Source organism: Arvicanthis niloticus, chromosome 9, assembly GCF_011762505.2.
Source record: "Arvicanthis niloticus isolate mArvNil1 chromosome 9, mArvNil1.pat.X, whole genome shotgun sequence".
Lineage (NCBI taxonomy): Eukaryota > Metazoa > Chordata > Mammalia > Rodentia > Muridae > Arvicanthis > Arvicanthis niloticus.
Window position 1 is genome coordinate 31,467,127 of NC_047666.1, and position 15,512 is coordinate 31,482,638.

General features: G+C 49.6%; 1 protein-coding gene across 4 annotated transcripts in view; it reads left to right on the top strand.

Annotated features, from left to right (window-relative positions):
- Positions 1 to 515: 515 nt before the first annotated feature.
- The window catches only part of Slc6a6 (solute carrier family 6 member 6), a 71,355-nt gene continuing 56,358 nt past the window's right edge, over positions 516 to 15,512 (top strand). Inside the window, exons 1-2 of one of the 4 annotated variants that reach the window (XM_076940122.1) lie at positions 6,982 to 7,163; positions 8,420 to 8,980. The gene's annotated coding sequence lies outside the window, so the exon portion shown is untranslated. Of the gene's footprint in view, positions 753 to 6,981; positions 7,164 to 8,419; positions 8,981 to 15,512 lie in introns of those variants that run through there. The other 3 variants (XM_034511535.2, XM_034511536.2, XM_034511534.2) reach the window with 3 other exon arrangements.

Genomic DNA, 15,512 nt, shown 5'->3' on the forward strand with positions numbered 1-15,512 from the left:
GTGGGGACTTGGCCCCATTATCATTTCCACAGCAGCTCAGCCAGGCTTTCAAGGCTGCACACTGGACCAAGAGGACTGGGGAAGAGGGAGGAGCAAATTCTGGCACCAAACTAGCTGCTGCAGCAGCCCCAGGCCTCATCCCCAGACCTAGGTGGATGTATTAGAGAGCGCTGTGGTGTGGTAATGGCTATCAGGACGGAAGACGAAGGGTCTGTGTCTCTAACTCCTCATCGCCTGCAGGAGAGGATTGAGCAGTGCCTTTTGCCACCAGCGTTTTGATGGAGCATGAAGATGGGTGCGCGCGCTCGACGAGGCGAGCCCGGGCTCTTTGTGTGTCCGAGCTCGTGCGCGCGTGCGTGCATGCGTGTGTGTGTGTGTGTGTGTGTGTGTGTGCCCGCGCGCGCGTATGTGTGTGTGTGTGTGTGTGTGTGTGTGTGTGAGTGTGTGTGTCCCGAGTGTGGGCGTGGCTGACCGTCCGAGCCCCTCCCTAGGCCCCGCCCAGGCCCGGCCAAGCTGGTATTTTTCCACCCAGCAGGATGGGTGATGCGGAGAGCTGCCTGTTCAGACAACAGACACGCGAGGTCAGGGAGAAGCCGCTTATAAATTACCGCTTCCTCCGCGCCGCCGCCAGCGTCGTGCTCCGGGACCTGGCTGCTGCCGAACTCCCGTGCCCAGCCGCCAACGCCGATATCGCCGCCAGTCCTTCCAGCCTCGCCAGCCGGGGGCCATCCGCTGTGGGCTTAGCCACCCAGGTACCCAGGGCGTGCGGGCCGCGACTGCAGCCCCCTCCCCCGGGCCGCGCTCCGCCTCACCGCGTCCCTGCGGGTCTGGCCTCCCAGGGCTCTTTCATCCCCTTCACCCCTGAGGGAGGGACCGAGGGTCTTTTGCTCAGCTCTGCTGGAGAGTTATTGTTTCCCTGGCGAAGGGGCTGGGGCTGCTGGTGCAGCGGCAGGTGTGTGTGTGTGTGTGTGTGTGTGTGTGTGTGTGTGTCCCATGGGGTGTCTCCTTGTCCCTAGATGTCTCTGTTTCTGAGGGTGGCTGTTTCTCCACCCTAGGCAGCCGTGTACATGTGCGCCTCGGGGTGTGTGATATTCTCTATGTCCGGGGCTGCTGCCTTACCTGAGTGTAGTGTGGCCGTGTGGCTCTGCCTCCTGATACACACACACACACACACACACACACACACACACACACACACACGTCTTGCCTATGTGAACCGGTACGTGTGGCTGTGTCTCCGGAACTCTGGCCGTGGGCACGTGTGTGTCCCCGAATGTGACTGTATCCCTGGGTCCCTGGATGTGGGCAAGTCTAGTGTCTTTCGGCTGTACCTGAGAGGACAATCTCTTGCGCCCAGTGGGCTCAATGGGCATCTTTGGTTCTCCGTAGTATTTAGGAGAGGTAAAAGGGAGATATAGCTCCAGGTGCTGCCTGGGTGTGGCACACAGGTGATAGTGACAGCCGCCCCCAGGCTTGAGTAGCAGGACTGAGGCCCGGAGCAATAGCCAGGGGCAATGGGCAGTGGGTAGCACTAGCTGGACACATCTTCCTCTAGACTGCTCCCCTTCCCCTTTATGGGTTCCTCTTTTGGGTGGGAGGTTCTGATCCGCTCCTACTGGGGAAGCCACACAAGGAGCCAGTCTTAGGAACAGGTCCTACAGTCCCAAAGCCTCAGCCTAGACTATCCTGGCTGCAAGGGAGGCGTGTGCTCGGCAGGGCCACCGACCTGGCTATTTTGGTCACTGCCTGGTCTCTGCCAGATCCCTGCCTTCCCCAGGACCAGCCCCAAAGGCTTGGGAGACAGCCTGGGCCCCCATTTCCTGCCTGAAGAAATAAATCATCTCAAAGACTGGCCAGGCGCTTGACCCGAAGGGTCTTCGGACTGCGGTTTGGTAGCACGTGGCTCCACTGGATGTCAGTAAATTGGCCTCGGATTTGGCACTGCTAGCTTTCAAATAAATGTCATGGAGATTTTTTTTTTAATTAATTTTTTTTTTGTGTTTTTTTTTTTGTTTTGTTTTTTTGTTTTTTTGTTTTTGGTGCTGGTAGGGAGGGGATCTCACCCAGAGTCTCTAAGCCAGAAGGAGTTTATTTTTATGAGAGAGCTCGTGAGTGCCTAGCAACGGCCTGCCTGCCTCCCTCTCTACCAGGGAGTCATCGGGGAGTGGGGGGTGAAAGGGAGGTGTTTTAGCAAGATGATGGTGGGTGGCTGGAGGGGGACCTAGGCACCAGCTGAGAACCCACAATAGGATGGTATTGGCAGATCATCGGAGGTTGTCTTAGACCTTGGTTCAGCCACCCAGTTAACCTTGGGCAATGTTTCTTGTCCTCAGTCTCTTCACCTGTAAAATGGGTGGGGCATACTACCCATTGGATATGTCAACCAGGGATCCAAGAGTCAGTGCTTGTCCCCAGAAAGACTGTGTCCCTGTTAATGGTGACCTTGGGTAGTTCTCTTAGTTTGGGCTTGGCTGTCCAGGCGACAAGGACACTAAGGCCAGCCTCGCCTTGTCCTTGAAGGGATTGAGGGAGATGAGGCTGAATAAGCTTGTGGTAAGCTGTAAAGCCGGGCTCGGCTCTAGAGCTGCTGATTAGAGAGTGTCACGAGGTCTTGGGTCATTGTGGTATGTGGCAAGGGCTATGGTGCTGTCCGGAGAGAGCTTTTGTCCTTTGGGGATACCTTGGTACTGCCTGTAGCTCTGTTGTGGTCAGCCTCCCTGACTTTCTAACCCCCTCTGTATCCACACATGCTTGGTAGAATCTGGAGGCTCAGGGGTGGTAGAAGAGCCCATTCCACAGATGGGCCAATTGAGAGCTGCTTAGGAGCCTGCCTTGCTTGGACTGTACAGAATTGGGATTCCAAAAAGCTTTGCCATGGCTAGCTGTGTATTTAGCCTTCACAGCTCTTGGGCTACCTATTTGTTGGGGACATTAAGGTGGAGCAGGTTCTGGAAAGAATGAGAGACAAAGGTATTCTGGTCATTAGGGCTGAAGAGTGTATGGGGGGGCAGTGGTCCTTAGTACCTCATATTCCTTCTTCCTTCTCTGCATCTTTGAGTGGAGCCTGGCTACCATCCCTGCAGCAGGTGTTGTACCACCCCACCCCCACCTCACCTAGAGGCAGCCTGGGCACTGGGGGTCCCTGCTTCTAACCTCGATTTGTCAAAGGTTTAGTTCTCCGAAAGTTTCCAAAGGTCTCAGTGATAAGGTGCCATGAGTCACTCAGCACATTCCTGGACACAGGAAAGAGCTGTCAATCACAAGGACTCTCTGGAACGTTGCCCAGCTACTGCCTTTGCTTGGGATCTGGGTGGGAATAGAGGGTTGGCCTGGGGTTCCAGCTGCGCTGACTGACTTTGGCAGTAGTTGTAGACAAGAATAAGACTCTTTGAGGCTGCAGCTTGCTTTGTGGTATTTGTCAATTTACCCCAGGCAAGGAAGTTTGAATCCATGTGTTGTAGGGAGTAGCTATGGTTCTGGAGCATCCATGCCCTCCCTGGGTGAGAACTAGGGCTTCTTCTTAATGTGCCTCATTTAGGTGGTTAAAAAACCTTGGCTCAGGTCAGCCCTGGGCAGGGACTGGATTTGGGGTAGAATGTTGGCTTTGAGGCACTAATAACCTAGAGGGAATGGCTGCTGCAGTGACCACAGCCATCCATGGTTGCCTAGAGGAAGACTTAAGGGCCTGTGGCCCAGTGTGTGCTTGGGTGAGGCAGAGGTGATATTGGAGTCAGTGCTTCTTATGGAGAGAGAGGCAGGGTGAGCTGGCCTGGTAGGCAGGGACACAGAGGGTTTAAATGTAATGTGACATGAAATAGTTAAGTGTGTACACCAGGGTCTTTTAGAAGATGTCCGTAGGGTCTCAGTTAGAGAGAGGCCATGAATAGATGTGGTCAGAGTCAGGTGATGGAAGGCTTATAGTTATCAAGAGGGCAGCAGGGAGACAAATAGGTTTGAACAGCGTCTGGGAACAGTAGCAGGTGTCAATCAAGATTGGAGCCTGGGGAGAGACCCCTAATGGTGACCAAGGAACTGGGTTGGGCTCCAGAGATCAAGGGTGGCTACCTACTGGCTTACCATTGGACAGGGTACAAGGCATTTTCTGGACCAATGAATCTGGCCCCAAGTTCTTTCTGTAAACACCAGGTGAAGCCTGGACACCCTGTTTAACAGGTACCAGGCCATTAACTTGCTGGTCCCCACCTCCCTGGAGCATGCAGATCTGGCATCTTTAGGGAAAGTTATGGGCAGGTCTGGGGGGGTGGGCGGGGCTCTCCCTTCTGACTACTTGGGTTAAAGGATTCTTTTGGAAACATGAGCTGAGGCTGGGCTTTGCAGGGTGAGGTCTGAGAGGCAGGAAGATAGAAATGTTTGTTCTTTTTGGGGTGTGTGTGGGGGGTGGGAGGAGGTTAGCCTGGAACGTTTTATGTAGCCCAGGCTGGCTTGGAAATTTGCTACAATCCTCCTGCTTTGGGCTTCCCAGTTCTGGGATTACAGGTGTGAGGTACTGTGCCTAATACTTCCCTGTGAGTTTTAAAAAACATTTGGAGCCTGAGATAGGGCTCATCAGGTAAAATCACTTGCCAGGATCACCAGGACCCATGCTGGAAGGAGAAGATTCCACAGTGATCTCCTTTGACCTCCATGCGAGATCTTGGCATGCCACCATAAGATACACACAATAATAATAACATTTTTTTTTTTTTTAAGGAAAAAGGTATTTCAAGGGTCTAGGACTGTACAATGTGTGCTTAACCTGAGTTTGATCTCTGGCACACACACACACACACACACACACACACACAATTAAATTAAAATTGAAGTATAATGCAGAGATGCTTTGAAGTTGAGTAAATTTAGACATCAGTGTAACTGCCACCCAGATCAAGATAAAACAAAAAAATCCCTGTGTTTGCACACGTGTTTGTGTATAAACATATGTGTATTATTGCATATGGGGAGTATAGGTGCAAATATATGTGTGTGCTTGTGGGGGTCAGAGGTCACCATTAGGTGTCTTTTCAGTTGCTTTCTACCTTTTGTGTGTGTTCCTGTATTGTGTACATGTGTGTGGATATGTTTGTGTGCATACAAGTGTGTGTATATGTTTGTGTGTATACATGTGTGTGTATATGTTTGTGTGTATACATGTGTGTGTATATGTTTGTGTGTATACATGTGTGTATATATGTTTGTGTGTATATACATGTGTGTGTATATGTTTGTGTGTATACATGTGTGTGTATATGTTTGTGTGTATACATGTGTGTGTATATGTTTGTGTGTATACATGTGTGTGTATATGTTTGTGTGTATACATGTGTGTGTATATGTTTGTGTGTATACATGTGTGTGTATATGTTTGTGTGTATACATGTGTGTGTATATGTTTGTGTGTATATACATGTGTGTGTGCATGTGTGTGTATATGTTTGTGTGTATATACATGTGTGTGTATGTTTGTGTGTATACATGTGTGTGTATATGTTTGTGTGTATACATGTGTGTGGAGTCTACAGTTTAACATCAGCTCCCTTTCTCCTTTACTCTGTTATTTATTTATTTATTTATTTATTTATTTATTTATTTATTTGAGTCTCTCACTGACTCACTGAATCTGGAGCTAGGATGGCAGCCAGCAAACTCCATCTTCCCATGTTTGTCCCCACTCCCCCCCATTGCTGGGCTGCATGAGCGTAGGGCTATATCTGCCTTTTTATTTTGGTGCTGGGGACCTACACTTGCTTTTTCTGCTCACACAACCGTCTTACCTGCACAGGCCTCTAGTTCCTCCCCTCCTTGCTTTTTTTGCTTGAGGAGAGGACGAGGACTTCACTCTTGCTAGGCCGACACTGTGCCACTGAGCCACGTCCCCAGCTCTCTCCAACCCTTAAGAGAGCCACTTTTAGATGTCTGTCACTGTGAATGAATTTTGCCAAGTCACCTCCTCATATCAGTGGGTTTGTGCCAGGCATGGTGAATCACCCTTGTAATCCCAGTACTGTATGTATGTGTGTATTGTGTATGGCTAACTGTAGCACTATTAAATGGAAAATTCTAGAAATGAGCAGTTCATATGTTGTTGAATACATTTTATGACAGCATAGGGTTATAATTCTATTTTATTATGAGCTATTGCTCTCAGAATGATTAATTTATAAATTAAACTTTACCTTAATTATGTCTAAGGGGAGATAGAAGGCAGTATTAACTGGAGGTCATTGCCTTCTGTATTTGAACACTAGCGTGTGCCCTCTGGGCAAGAGGCATGATAACCATACAACAGCTTGTCCATCTGTCCTGCAGATGCTTTGTCTGTAGGTGTAGGATTGTGAGAGACCCTCTTGGGGGCATTGTGTGCTAGCTTTTTGAATGGATGTACCATTTCATTTGTGCAGGAATGGCAAACTGCCAGATGATTCACTTTTCAGTTACCAAAATTATATACCTCAAGCAATACAGAACTACTATAAGCTAAAAATATATCCCCTTCAGATCATTACAGAATATCCATCTATGAAGTTGGGTTGAGGGTATGAGCTGTGGAGTGTGTGTGTGCCAAGTGTGAGGCCCTGGGTTCCATCCCCAACACTAAAGATGACTAAATAAAGACTTAAGACTATCTATTGCTCTCATATGCAGCTTTAGCTGTGTGGTACCTGTAGTGTCTGTTGGAACGCAGACTGGTTTTTTTTTTTTTTTCTTTATCACTTTCTGGATCCGTTTTCATTTCCTTGAGGGTGTAAGGATTTGCTCAGCAGGCCAGTCAGCCAGCTAGCTAGCCAGCTGTGGTTTGGTTTTGTTTTTAACAAAAACAGCGTCATACTGTTCCAGGTTCTGCCACTTGGTCTGTACAAACAATGGCCCATTATGACTTGCCACCCTGCAGAATGCCCTGCAGAACACACTGCAGAGCATACAAGCCCACCAGCCCACTGTGCACATCCTTGGCTTGTGACCCGCTGGCCTTTTCTATCCTAGCTGACCACCTAGACTACAGCTCAGTGAGGGCGTCGACTCACTCTGTGGCTTCCAACTTGCCCTGAAGGTGAACAGCAGCCTGAGTCCTTACCACTGACAGGAGGAACACGTGTCTTTTTAAATACAAGGATCTCACCCATTCAATTCTCCTGCCTCAGCTTCCCAGGTGGCTGAAACTGCAGGTGTGTACCACTGATTGCACCGCAGATGCTTACTGAGCACTTACTGTATGTCAGGCGCCATCCCAGGGGTAGGAAGGGCGACAATGAATAAACCAGTCTCTGGTGCTGGGCAGCTCGCAGTCCCTCGGGAGAGTGAGGCCAACATAGGGAGGGGAAGAAGATGAGTATCTGGAGGTTAATGTACAATCTCAGGCCTTTTATGCTGAGGGCAGGCACTGGGCACAGGTTGCAGGTGTGCGGAAGAGTGGTCCATTGACTGGAGTTCAGGGACTGTGGACTTTGGGATCACGTAGCTAATCTGCCCCACCCACCCACCCACCTCAGGGACTAGGAGCTCTGGTGAAGTCTAGGTGAGGTGTTTTATCAGTGGAAGAGATCCAGCCTTCCAATTACCTATTGTTCAGTTTTCCTGCCTCTGCTGTGCCCACCATTCTGATTATGTAAAACTCCCCTTCTGGGAGGTAGGTTAAGGGCACTGGCAAGATCTTGTGCAAACAACTTTTCTGAGGAACTGTAGAGGTTTCTACAGTTTGGCAGGTGCTGTGCCACTGAGCCACACCCCAGCCCCTCACCTCAATGTTTCTATGCTCATGTTCATAGTCGCAGTTAATGGGAACAGGATGGGAAGGAAGCAGGCCCTTCCTCTCCCCAAGGGCAGGCTGCTTGAGAGATAATCACAATCCTGGACCCAACTCCCAGAAAGCTTGGGGAAGAACCTGGAACCTGGTTCTGATGAACTGATCTGGTCAGCCCAGGACTGAGATGCATAGGGGAGGGGTGGGAAGGATATTCTGCCCACACTTGTTGGGCACCCTGTGGACAGGAGACATCTATTAACTGAGCCTACCCATCTCCTGGGCTGGTTAGTCTGTTCACCTTGTCTCATCCCTATTCACCACCCTCTGGCCCCCTCCCTCGGTATCTCCATTAAGTAGACGGAGCTTTTAGGCTAGGTCTCCTAGCTGGGACATTCTGAGTGTCCTGTTTCCATGGTGCTTGTAACAGGGTAGAAGTAGAATATGACTGGTTGCCATGTTCCATCAAACCCCCTTCCTACGGAAAGCCCAAAGGCTGAGGTTGCTAGATGCTTGGCAGGGGGTAGAGAAGTGTGGCTGGCCTGTGGATCTGTGCAGTCATGCCTAGTGGGTGAAGGGCGCTGGAACAGGGCCGTTCTGAGGACTCTGCCCCTGCTCCAGGGCTAACCAGCCCCAATGGAAGGCTGGTCATGATTTCAAGGACCTTCATTCTATCACCAGATGGCACCTGGTATCCACAGCCTCCTGCCCAGCCACCATGTCTCCTGGGCACCTCTCTGTACCATCTAGGAGGTAATGCTGAGCCAATCTCCTGCTCAAGAGGCTTCCAGTGGCTCCATGGCGTTCTGTGAACCCTGTGACTAACTCTAAAGAAGAAATTGATGTTAGAACCTTTCCCAGGTCTGGCTCATCTCTCCTTGTAGTCTGGGGTTCTCTCCTTTGTTCCCCATCTTCTTCCCACTCCTCAAGTACAGCTTGAAGCTTCCTGGTCCAGGTGGTGCTTAACATACAGGAAGCCAAAGATCACCAGAATCAAAGAGGACTTGAACTTCCCTGCCTGAGCTTCCAGAGCTCTGTCCCCTGGCCTGATCTTGGACCTCTGTGAGCTTGCTGTATATCTACCTGACCACCAGCTGGGGACACACTGAGAGGAGGGGAGATACTCCAGCATCTAGCAGAGGGGCCTGGCTCACAGAAGTGCACCCCCATCCTGAAATGAGAGCCTATTCTTTGAACATCTATTGGTCCAGGCTTGGACCCACCCATCCACCCACCTAGCAGGTACTTATTCCTTCCAGGCTATGCAGATATCACCAGTGAATAGGGAAGTCTGAAGTCTAACCTCCTGGGGCTGTCTGTTTGGCAAGAGTGATGGATGTCCAGCAAAAAAAGTTATGCAGATGAATGTATAAAATCAAAGTTTAGGCCTTGTGAGCCAGGGCTGGTGTCCTTGGCCTCTGGCTTACTGTGTGACCTAGGTGAATCTTTTTTTTTTTTTTTTTTTTTTTTTTTGGTTTTTCGAGACAGGGTTCCTCTGTGTAGTCCTGGCTGTCCTGGAACCCACTCTGTAGACCAGGCTGGCCTCAAACTCAGAAATCTGCCTGCCTCTGCCTCCCAAGTGCTGGGATTAAAGGCGTGCGCCACCACGGGCCGGTGACCTAAGTGAATCCTTATCTCTCTCTGGTCCTTGGTTTGAGGAGATCATTTGGTGGGTCATGAAAGAGTCCTAAGTCTGTGTGGTCACAGTGTGAGGCACACCTACACTTGTCCTCTTGCTGATTTTCCAGGATGACCTGACTGTTGCTTTGAAAGGAGACATCCCAGTTTGGAGAATAGGATTCCAGAGTAGCACTGAGCAGAGCTGTGGCAACCAGCTTTTAGTAACGAATGTCTCCTTGGGAACAATGTGGGTTTGCTTAAACTATTAGTGGGAGAATATAGATTAGAACAAATCTTTAAAAAAGAGAGAGAGAGAGAAAAGAAGAAAACCCACGCCTGCCAGCCCCTTCCCTTGGTGCTGTGGAGTCTATTTCTGTCTTTCGTTTCTCACCATAGAAGGTGGGCTTCTGATAAAGGTGTCCCATTGTGAGCCTGCAAATGTGTCAACCCTTGTGGAATATCTCTTTCCCAACCCCTGTCAGCTTTTAGCCACGGCAAGTGTTTTGTGTATTTTTTGGAGGGGGAAGTATTCTGAGGATGGCACCCAGAATGATAGGTAAGGGCTTTGCTCCAGTCCTGGGAAGAAGTATGAAACACTGATATTGTTTCTTTGTAGAACTTTTTTTTTTTTTCTGTAGCCCATCGGGGCACAGTAGGGGAGTTACGGCATGGTGGACTGTGGCAGTGGCAGGAGTTGTGGTGTGGTGTGGAGGGTGCTAACCGGCAGCTGTGATGCTGCTTTGTGTCCCTGAACCCCACTGGCTGGGAACCTGCCACATCTCCTGGCAGTGTTTTGTTGGCTGAGAGGAGGAGGGAGAAGCTGTCCTGTTTCTCTGATCCAAGGGCACTGAGTCAGTCCGGTCTGGATGAGGAATTGCTGGGAGCTTGACCTTCCTTGAGATTACACCCAGTTCTCCGGCTGGGGTGAGTTCCAGGGGACATGTGTGGGGGTGAAGAAGGTGAAGGCAGTGAGAGGCGGGAAAGGGGAACTGGGTGGGGGCGTGAGTCGGTGGTTAAGAGGAGCTGGATTCAACTCCCAGCAACCACGCGGCATCTCACGGCTGTCTGTAACTCCAGTTCCAGGGCATCCTCATACAGGCAATGCACACGAAATACAAATAAATCATTTTTTAAAAAAAAGAAAGGGCTGGAAGTGGGAAATCACTTGGAACCCACCACAATGGTCTCCTCCCTAGGCAAGAGCCACGCCTCCTAGTGTCAATTCCTATTTTGAGTTCTGGGGCACAGGCTCCAGCCAAAGGATAATTTTGCTTCCTTTGAATGTAAAAGAGTGCAGCCTCTGCCAGCATCCTTGGAAAGCCCCAAACCTGCCACTAGGAAAACCTTGTTTATTGTCCCTCCACTCGGTGGGGGTAGCTACCACCTATTCTCCCTGAGCCCCCAAGCCTGAGCCCCTCTCTTCCCGCCACCCCCACCCCTCAGCCCATTAGTAATGTTTAGCTTCCTAACGTTACCCTGACTTGAGATTGCTGTTACTTGGGTCCTGGAGCTACGAGGTGTGGTTGATTGTGGTGTTGTGGGGTGTAAACCATGTAGACCAGCTCTGCTCAGGTTTTGTTTTAAGATGTGATTTACAGGTCAAGTTGGAGTCTCCAAGTTGGGACCTAGCATTTGGTATTCCTTAAAAGCCTAGCTGAGATAGCTAGCTATACGGTGGGTACATCTGTGGTCCAGTTATGTGTGAGGTTGAGGAGGAAGTGTGTCCAGAGCCCAGGAGTTAGAGCAATATAGTCTCTGAGCCACATAGGGAAGGAGACCCAGGTTGTAGACCCTTCTCTTCCAAAAGATGAAGATGAATAATATGATAAATTCTATTTCCCTAGTGTTCATATTTTGAATAGGAAAACCCCAAAGCCTTCCTAGGGGCAGGTGACTGGCTCAAGGTCACAGGGCTGGGAACTGGCTGAGTAGGCCTTGGGCCAGTGCCACCTTGGAAAGGATGCTATGGGGAAGCCGCTTGCTACTCCTTAGTGTTGGCGGTCCAAAAAGCCGCAGGAGGCTTTTTCAGGCAGCCAAGTAGGATGTAAGTCAGGGAGAGCCCAGGGCCAGCTAGGCCCTGCAGACAGGCCTGGTGGCTGCAGGCAGTGTGTCAGGACAAGGCCCCCAGCATGGGATCTGGCATGTTGCCTGCTGGAGTGTTGATGGCTAGGGGAGTCTTTGAGAGGCTTTCAGCTCCTGGAAGACAACATAGGGCCTGCTGCCACACCCCTCACATGGCCTCTGGTTAGCTAAGAACATTCTAGCACGGGGGCTAGCAGAAGCCCTTGACCCAGGACCAGTGCTGCCCTTGTGGAAAGTTGCAACCCCCTGTAATTGTCTTCAATTGGGCTCTGATTTGAGGCTGGAGAAGGGCCCAGAGGTCTAGTTTCCTACCTGCCTGGGCCATACATTTACATGGCTCACTGGGTGTCAGTAACTGGAAGAAAAAGACAGATTGAGTCTGGGTTCTTAGAACATGGTGGTCACTGGACCAGATGTGCTGGTTATCACTGGACAGTGGGAAGACTAGGCAGTTCCATCCATACTTGGCGTTCAGAGCTGGGGGTGGGGTTCGAAGTCTGTGGTAAAGAGTCCTCCAGATGTTTCACAGGCCTACCAAGTGAGGAATGATTTAAACATGTATGTCTTCCTGTGAATCCTGGAGGGAGGACTGGAGATGAGGGTTAGGATCAGGCCTAAGCTTTGCAACAGACACATAATAGGCAGAATATCAGGCTGTGAGGAACCTCAGATGTCATCTGTCACCTGCATCCTCCACATTGGTACTAATGGGCTGAATGTCAGATAGATAAGGAATGATCATAAAATGAGACAGCAGGTTCAAGCCAGGCACAGGTCTGTCTGTCTGTCTGTCTGTCTGTCTGTCTGTCTGTCTCTCTCTCTCTCTCTCTCTCATACACACACACATACACACATACATACACACACACATACACACATACATACATGCACACACACACACACTGCTGAGGATGGACACAGGACCTTGCTCATACTAGGCAAGCACCCTACCTATGAGCCATATCCCTAGGTATTCAATTAATTAGTTATATTGGTATGTGTTTATGTTTTTGTATGTATGCATGTGTGTATGTACAAATGTGTATAAGTATCCTAGGAGGCCAGAAGAGGGCTTCAGAGCTCCTGAAGCCAGAGTCACAGTTGGTTATGAGCCTCCTAATGGGGGGTGTTGGAAAATGAACTCCAGTAGCTCAGGTCAGTGTCCAACTCATGTTTTTCCTGCTTCATTCTCTCCAGTGCTGGGATTACATGTGTGTTCCTCTATGCCCTAATAAGACTAGGTTCTTACGGTTATAGCCGGCAAAAATCAGTTTAAATTAACTTTAGATGTAAATAGAACATTGACAGATACATTTACCTGAAGAGGGCAGATTAGGAATCCTGCAGGTGTGGCTATATTCAGATACTGAGATGTTATTAGCCTGCTTTATTTCTGGGCTCTGTATTCCTCAGTGCCTACTCCATTCTCCCTGAGGGACCTTAGCTGCCCCAGTGAAAGCCCATCTCTATAAACCATCTCTTAAAGAAGTCTTCTTCTTCTTCTTCTTCTTCTTCTTCTTCTTCTTCTTCTTCTTCTTCTTCTTCTCCTTCTCCTTCTCCTTCTCCTTCTCCTTCTCCTTCTCCTTCTCCTTCTCCTTCTCCTTCTCCTTCTCCTTCTCCTTCTCCTCCTCCTCCTCCTCCTCCTCCTCCTCCTCCTCCTCTTCTTTCTCTTCCTCTCCTCCTCCTCTTCCTCCTCCTCTTCCTCCTCCTCCTCCTCCTTCAAATAATTTTAGGATTATGTATGTGTGCATGGTGTATGTATATGTGTGTGTTGGGGCAGTGCACATGTCTTGACATGCATGTGGATATCATAGGAAAACTGTGAAGTCTGTTCTTGCCTATCGCCCTTGTATGGGTTCTGGGGATGGAACTCAGGTTGCAGGCTTATATGTCAAGTATCTTTAACCCACCACACCATCTTGCCACCTCCCCAACCCCCAGTGCTTTTAACAAGAGTTCTGGCTGTCATTCGAATTGTCCAGGCACAGTCAAGTCAATGGGTGAGCAACTCTGATTGGCCAGGTCTAGTTCACCTGTTTCTCCAGAAAGAAGTAGGAGGTGAGATCAGTTTCCTGATAGGATGAGATCAAGAGATGTGCCTCACCAGGTCAAATCAGTTCAGACTGTTCTACATTGGGTATGAGTGCCAGCAAGCCACACAGACCCACTGATACAGAGGGGCCGCTCTTATCTGTCTGAAGCGAAGCTGGCCTCTTACCGGTCAAGATTTATCCAGACAGAATGCCATTGCTTGAGGTTCCTTGAACAACGTGCTGAGAATTGTACTTTAAACAAACCGTCTCCATCTTCCTCTTTATCTTCCTTCATTTGGCATGGCCCAGAAAAGTCAGGTAGTTGTTACCATGTTTCATCTCTGTGCCCCACCCATTGCAGATATTACTGACCCACCTCTGCTTCTGAAGGGTAATGTCCACCAAGGAAGTGGAGGAAGCCCCAGCGACTTCCTACTCATGCTTCAGTCTCACCTTAGGGTTTTGGGTTCCTTGAGAACAGGGAACCTCAGCTTCTTGAGGTGTGGTCTTTCCTCGAACACTGCCTGGTATACAGTGGGTGCCTAAGAAATTGTTGATTGTTCCTACCATATGGTACCTTGGACTCATTGTCTGAACTCAGCATGCCCAGTGTGTAGTAGTGAGTGGTCTGAGGAGGGAGGCTGGTAATGCACTGACAGAGCAGCTGTAACTTTGCTCAGGTTGTGGAAGAAGCTAGAATTGCTGCCAGAGAGGAGTGGAGCTTAAGGGGAGGGTGTGTGTGTGGGGGGGGACAGGTGCCCCTGCCTACCTACCCTCCTCATCCCTGTACATCACCGTTAATTCCAGTTTAAGTGTCCTTGAAATCCTAGATCTCCATTGATAAGAATGCTTTTCTTGATTCTACACATTTTTATAATCCAGGAAGGCTGAAAGGCCTTCCTGTGTCTGGGCCAGCAGCACTGCGGGTGGCCTGAGACGCCAGGCCCAGAGCTCTGCCCCCGCTTGTCTGTTTCCCAAATCCAGTTCTAAAGAACAGAGATTCCCTGTGGGTTTTTTTTTAAGTGTCTGGGGGTGCAGCCCTATTGTGGTGCACCCACTGAGTGTGCACAAGGCTCTGGGGGTCCACCCTGAACACTCTGTGTCATATGAACAAGTAAATCAAAATTCATGAGATGGCTTCTGGGCCATCTCCAGGGAAGAGCTGCTGTACAGCAGAGCCCAGCAGGTTTCCTGGGCGCGATGGTTCTCAGTAAGTTTAATGTGGTAATTGGTGGACTGTGCCTTTTCTAAGAATCTTGGGGCTGGACAGTTGTGGTTTCTCAGCCAGCAAAGAAACTTGCTGCCTCCTAAGCTTGATGACCCAAATTCAATCCCCAGGAGCCTCCTGCAAGTTGTCCCTTGATCTCCACATGCCCCCCTCCCCTTACCTGCCACACAGAGAAATGTAATAGTAATGATGATGACAGTGATAAAGAGAATCTTGGAGCCTCTTCACCCCTCTGTCTGGCCTTACACTGTCCATAGGGGATAGCCAGGGACAGATCTGGGACCTGGGGCAGATTACAGAGCTAGTAAGGGGTGTAGGCTTTCTGGTCTGGTTTAGTGAGTGGCTTACTTGTGCACACCAGCAAAAAAGAACCTATTTTAATATACTAAAACTGCATGCGTGTGTGTGTGTGTGTGTGTGTGTGTGTGTGTGTGTGACATGTGTATATGTATCTGAAGCATACCCAGCATAAATGTAGATGTCAAAGGACAAGCTGCAGAGTCAGTTCTCTTCTTCCACCATGTGAGTCTGGGAAATCAAACCCAGGTTATCAGGCTTGGCAGCAAGCACCTTTACCTGATGAGCCATCTCCCTGGCCTCAAAGAGACCTTTATTGTACATGAAACCCACCGTGGCTTCCAGAAGCCCCACACAGTGTGCAGCGACAGTTGGGTGACTCACTGTCTAGGTTCAAGAGCAATGAAGTCCAAGAAAGGATTCATTGTGAGTTGGGGGGGTGGGGGGGCGGGTGGAGTTGGGGAGACGGTATGCTTGTGTCTGGCTGATCATACATGTGAGCGTGCAAATCTGT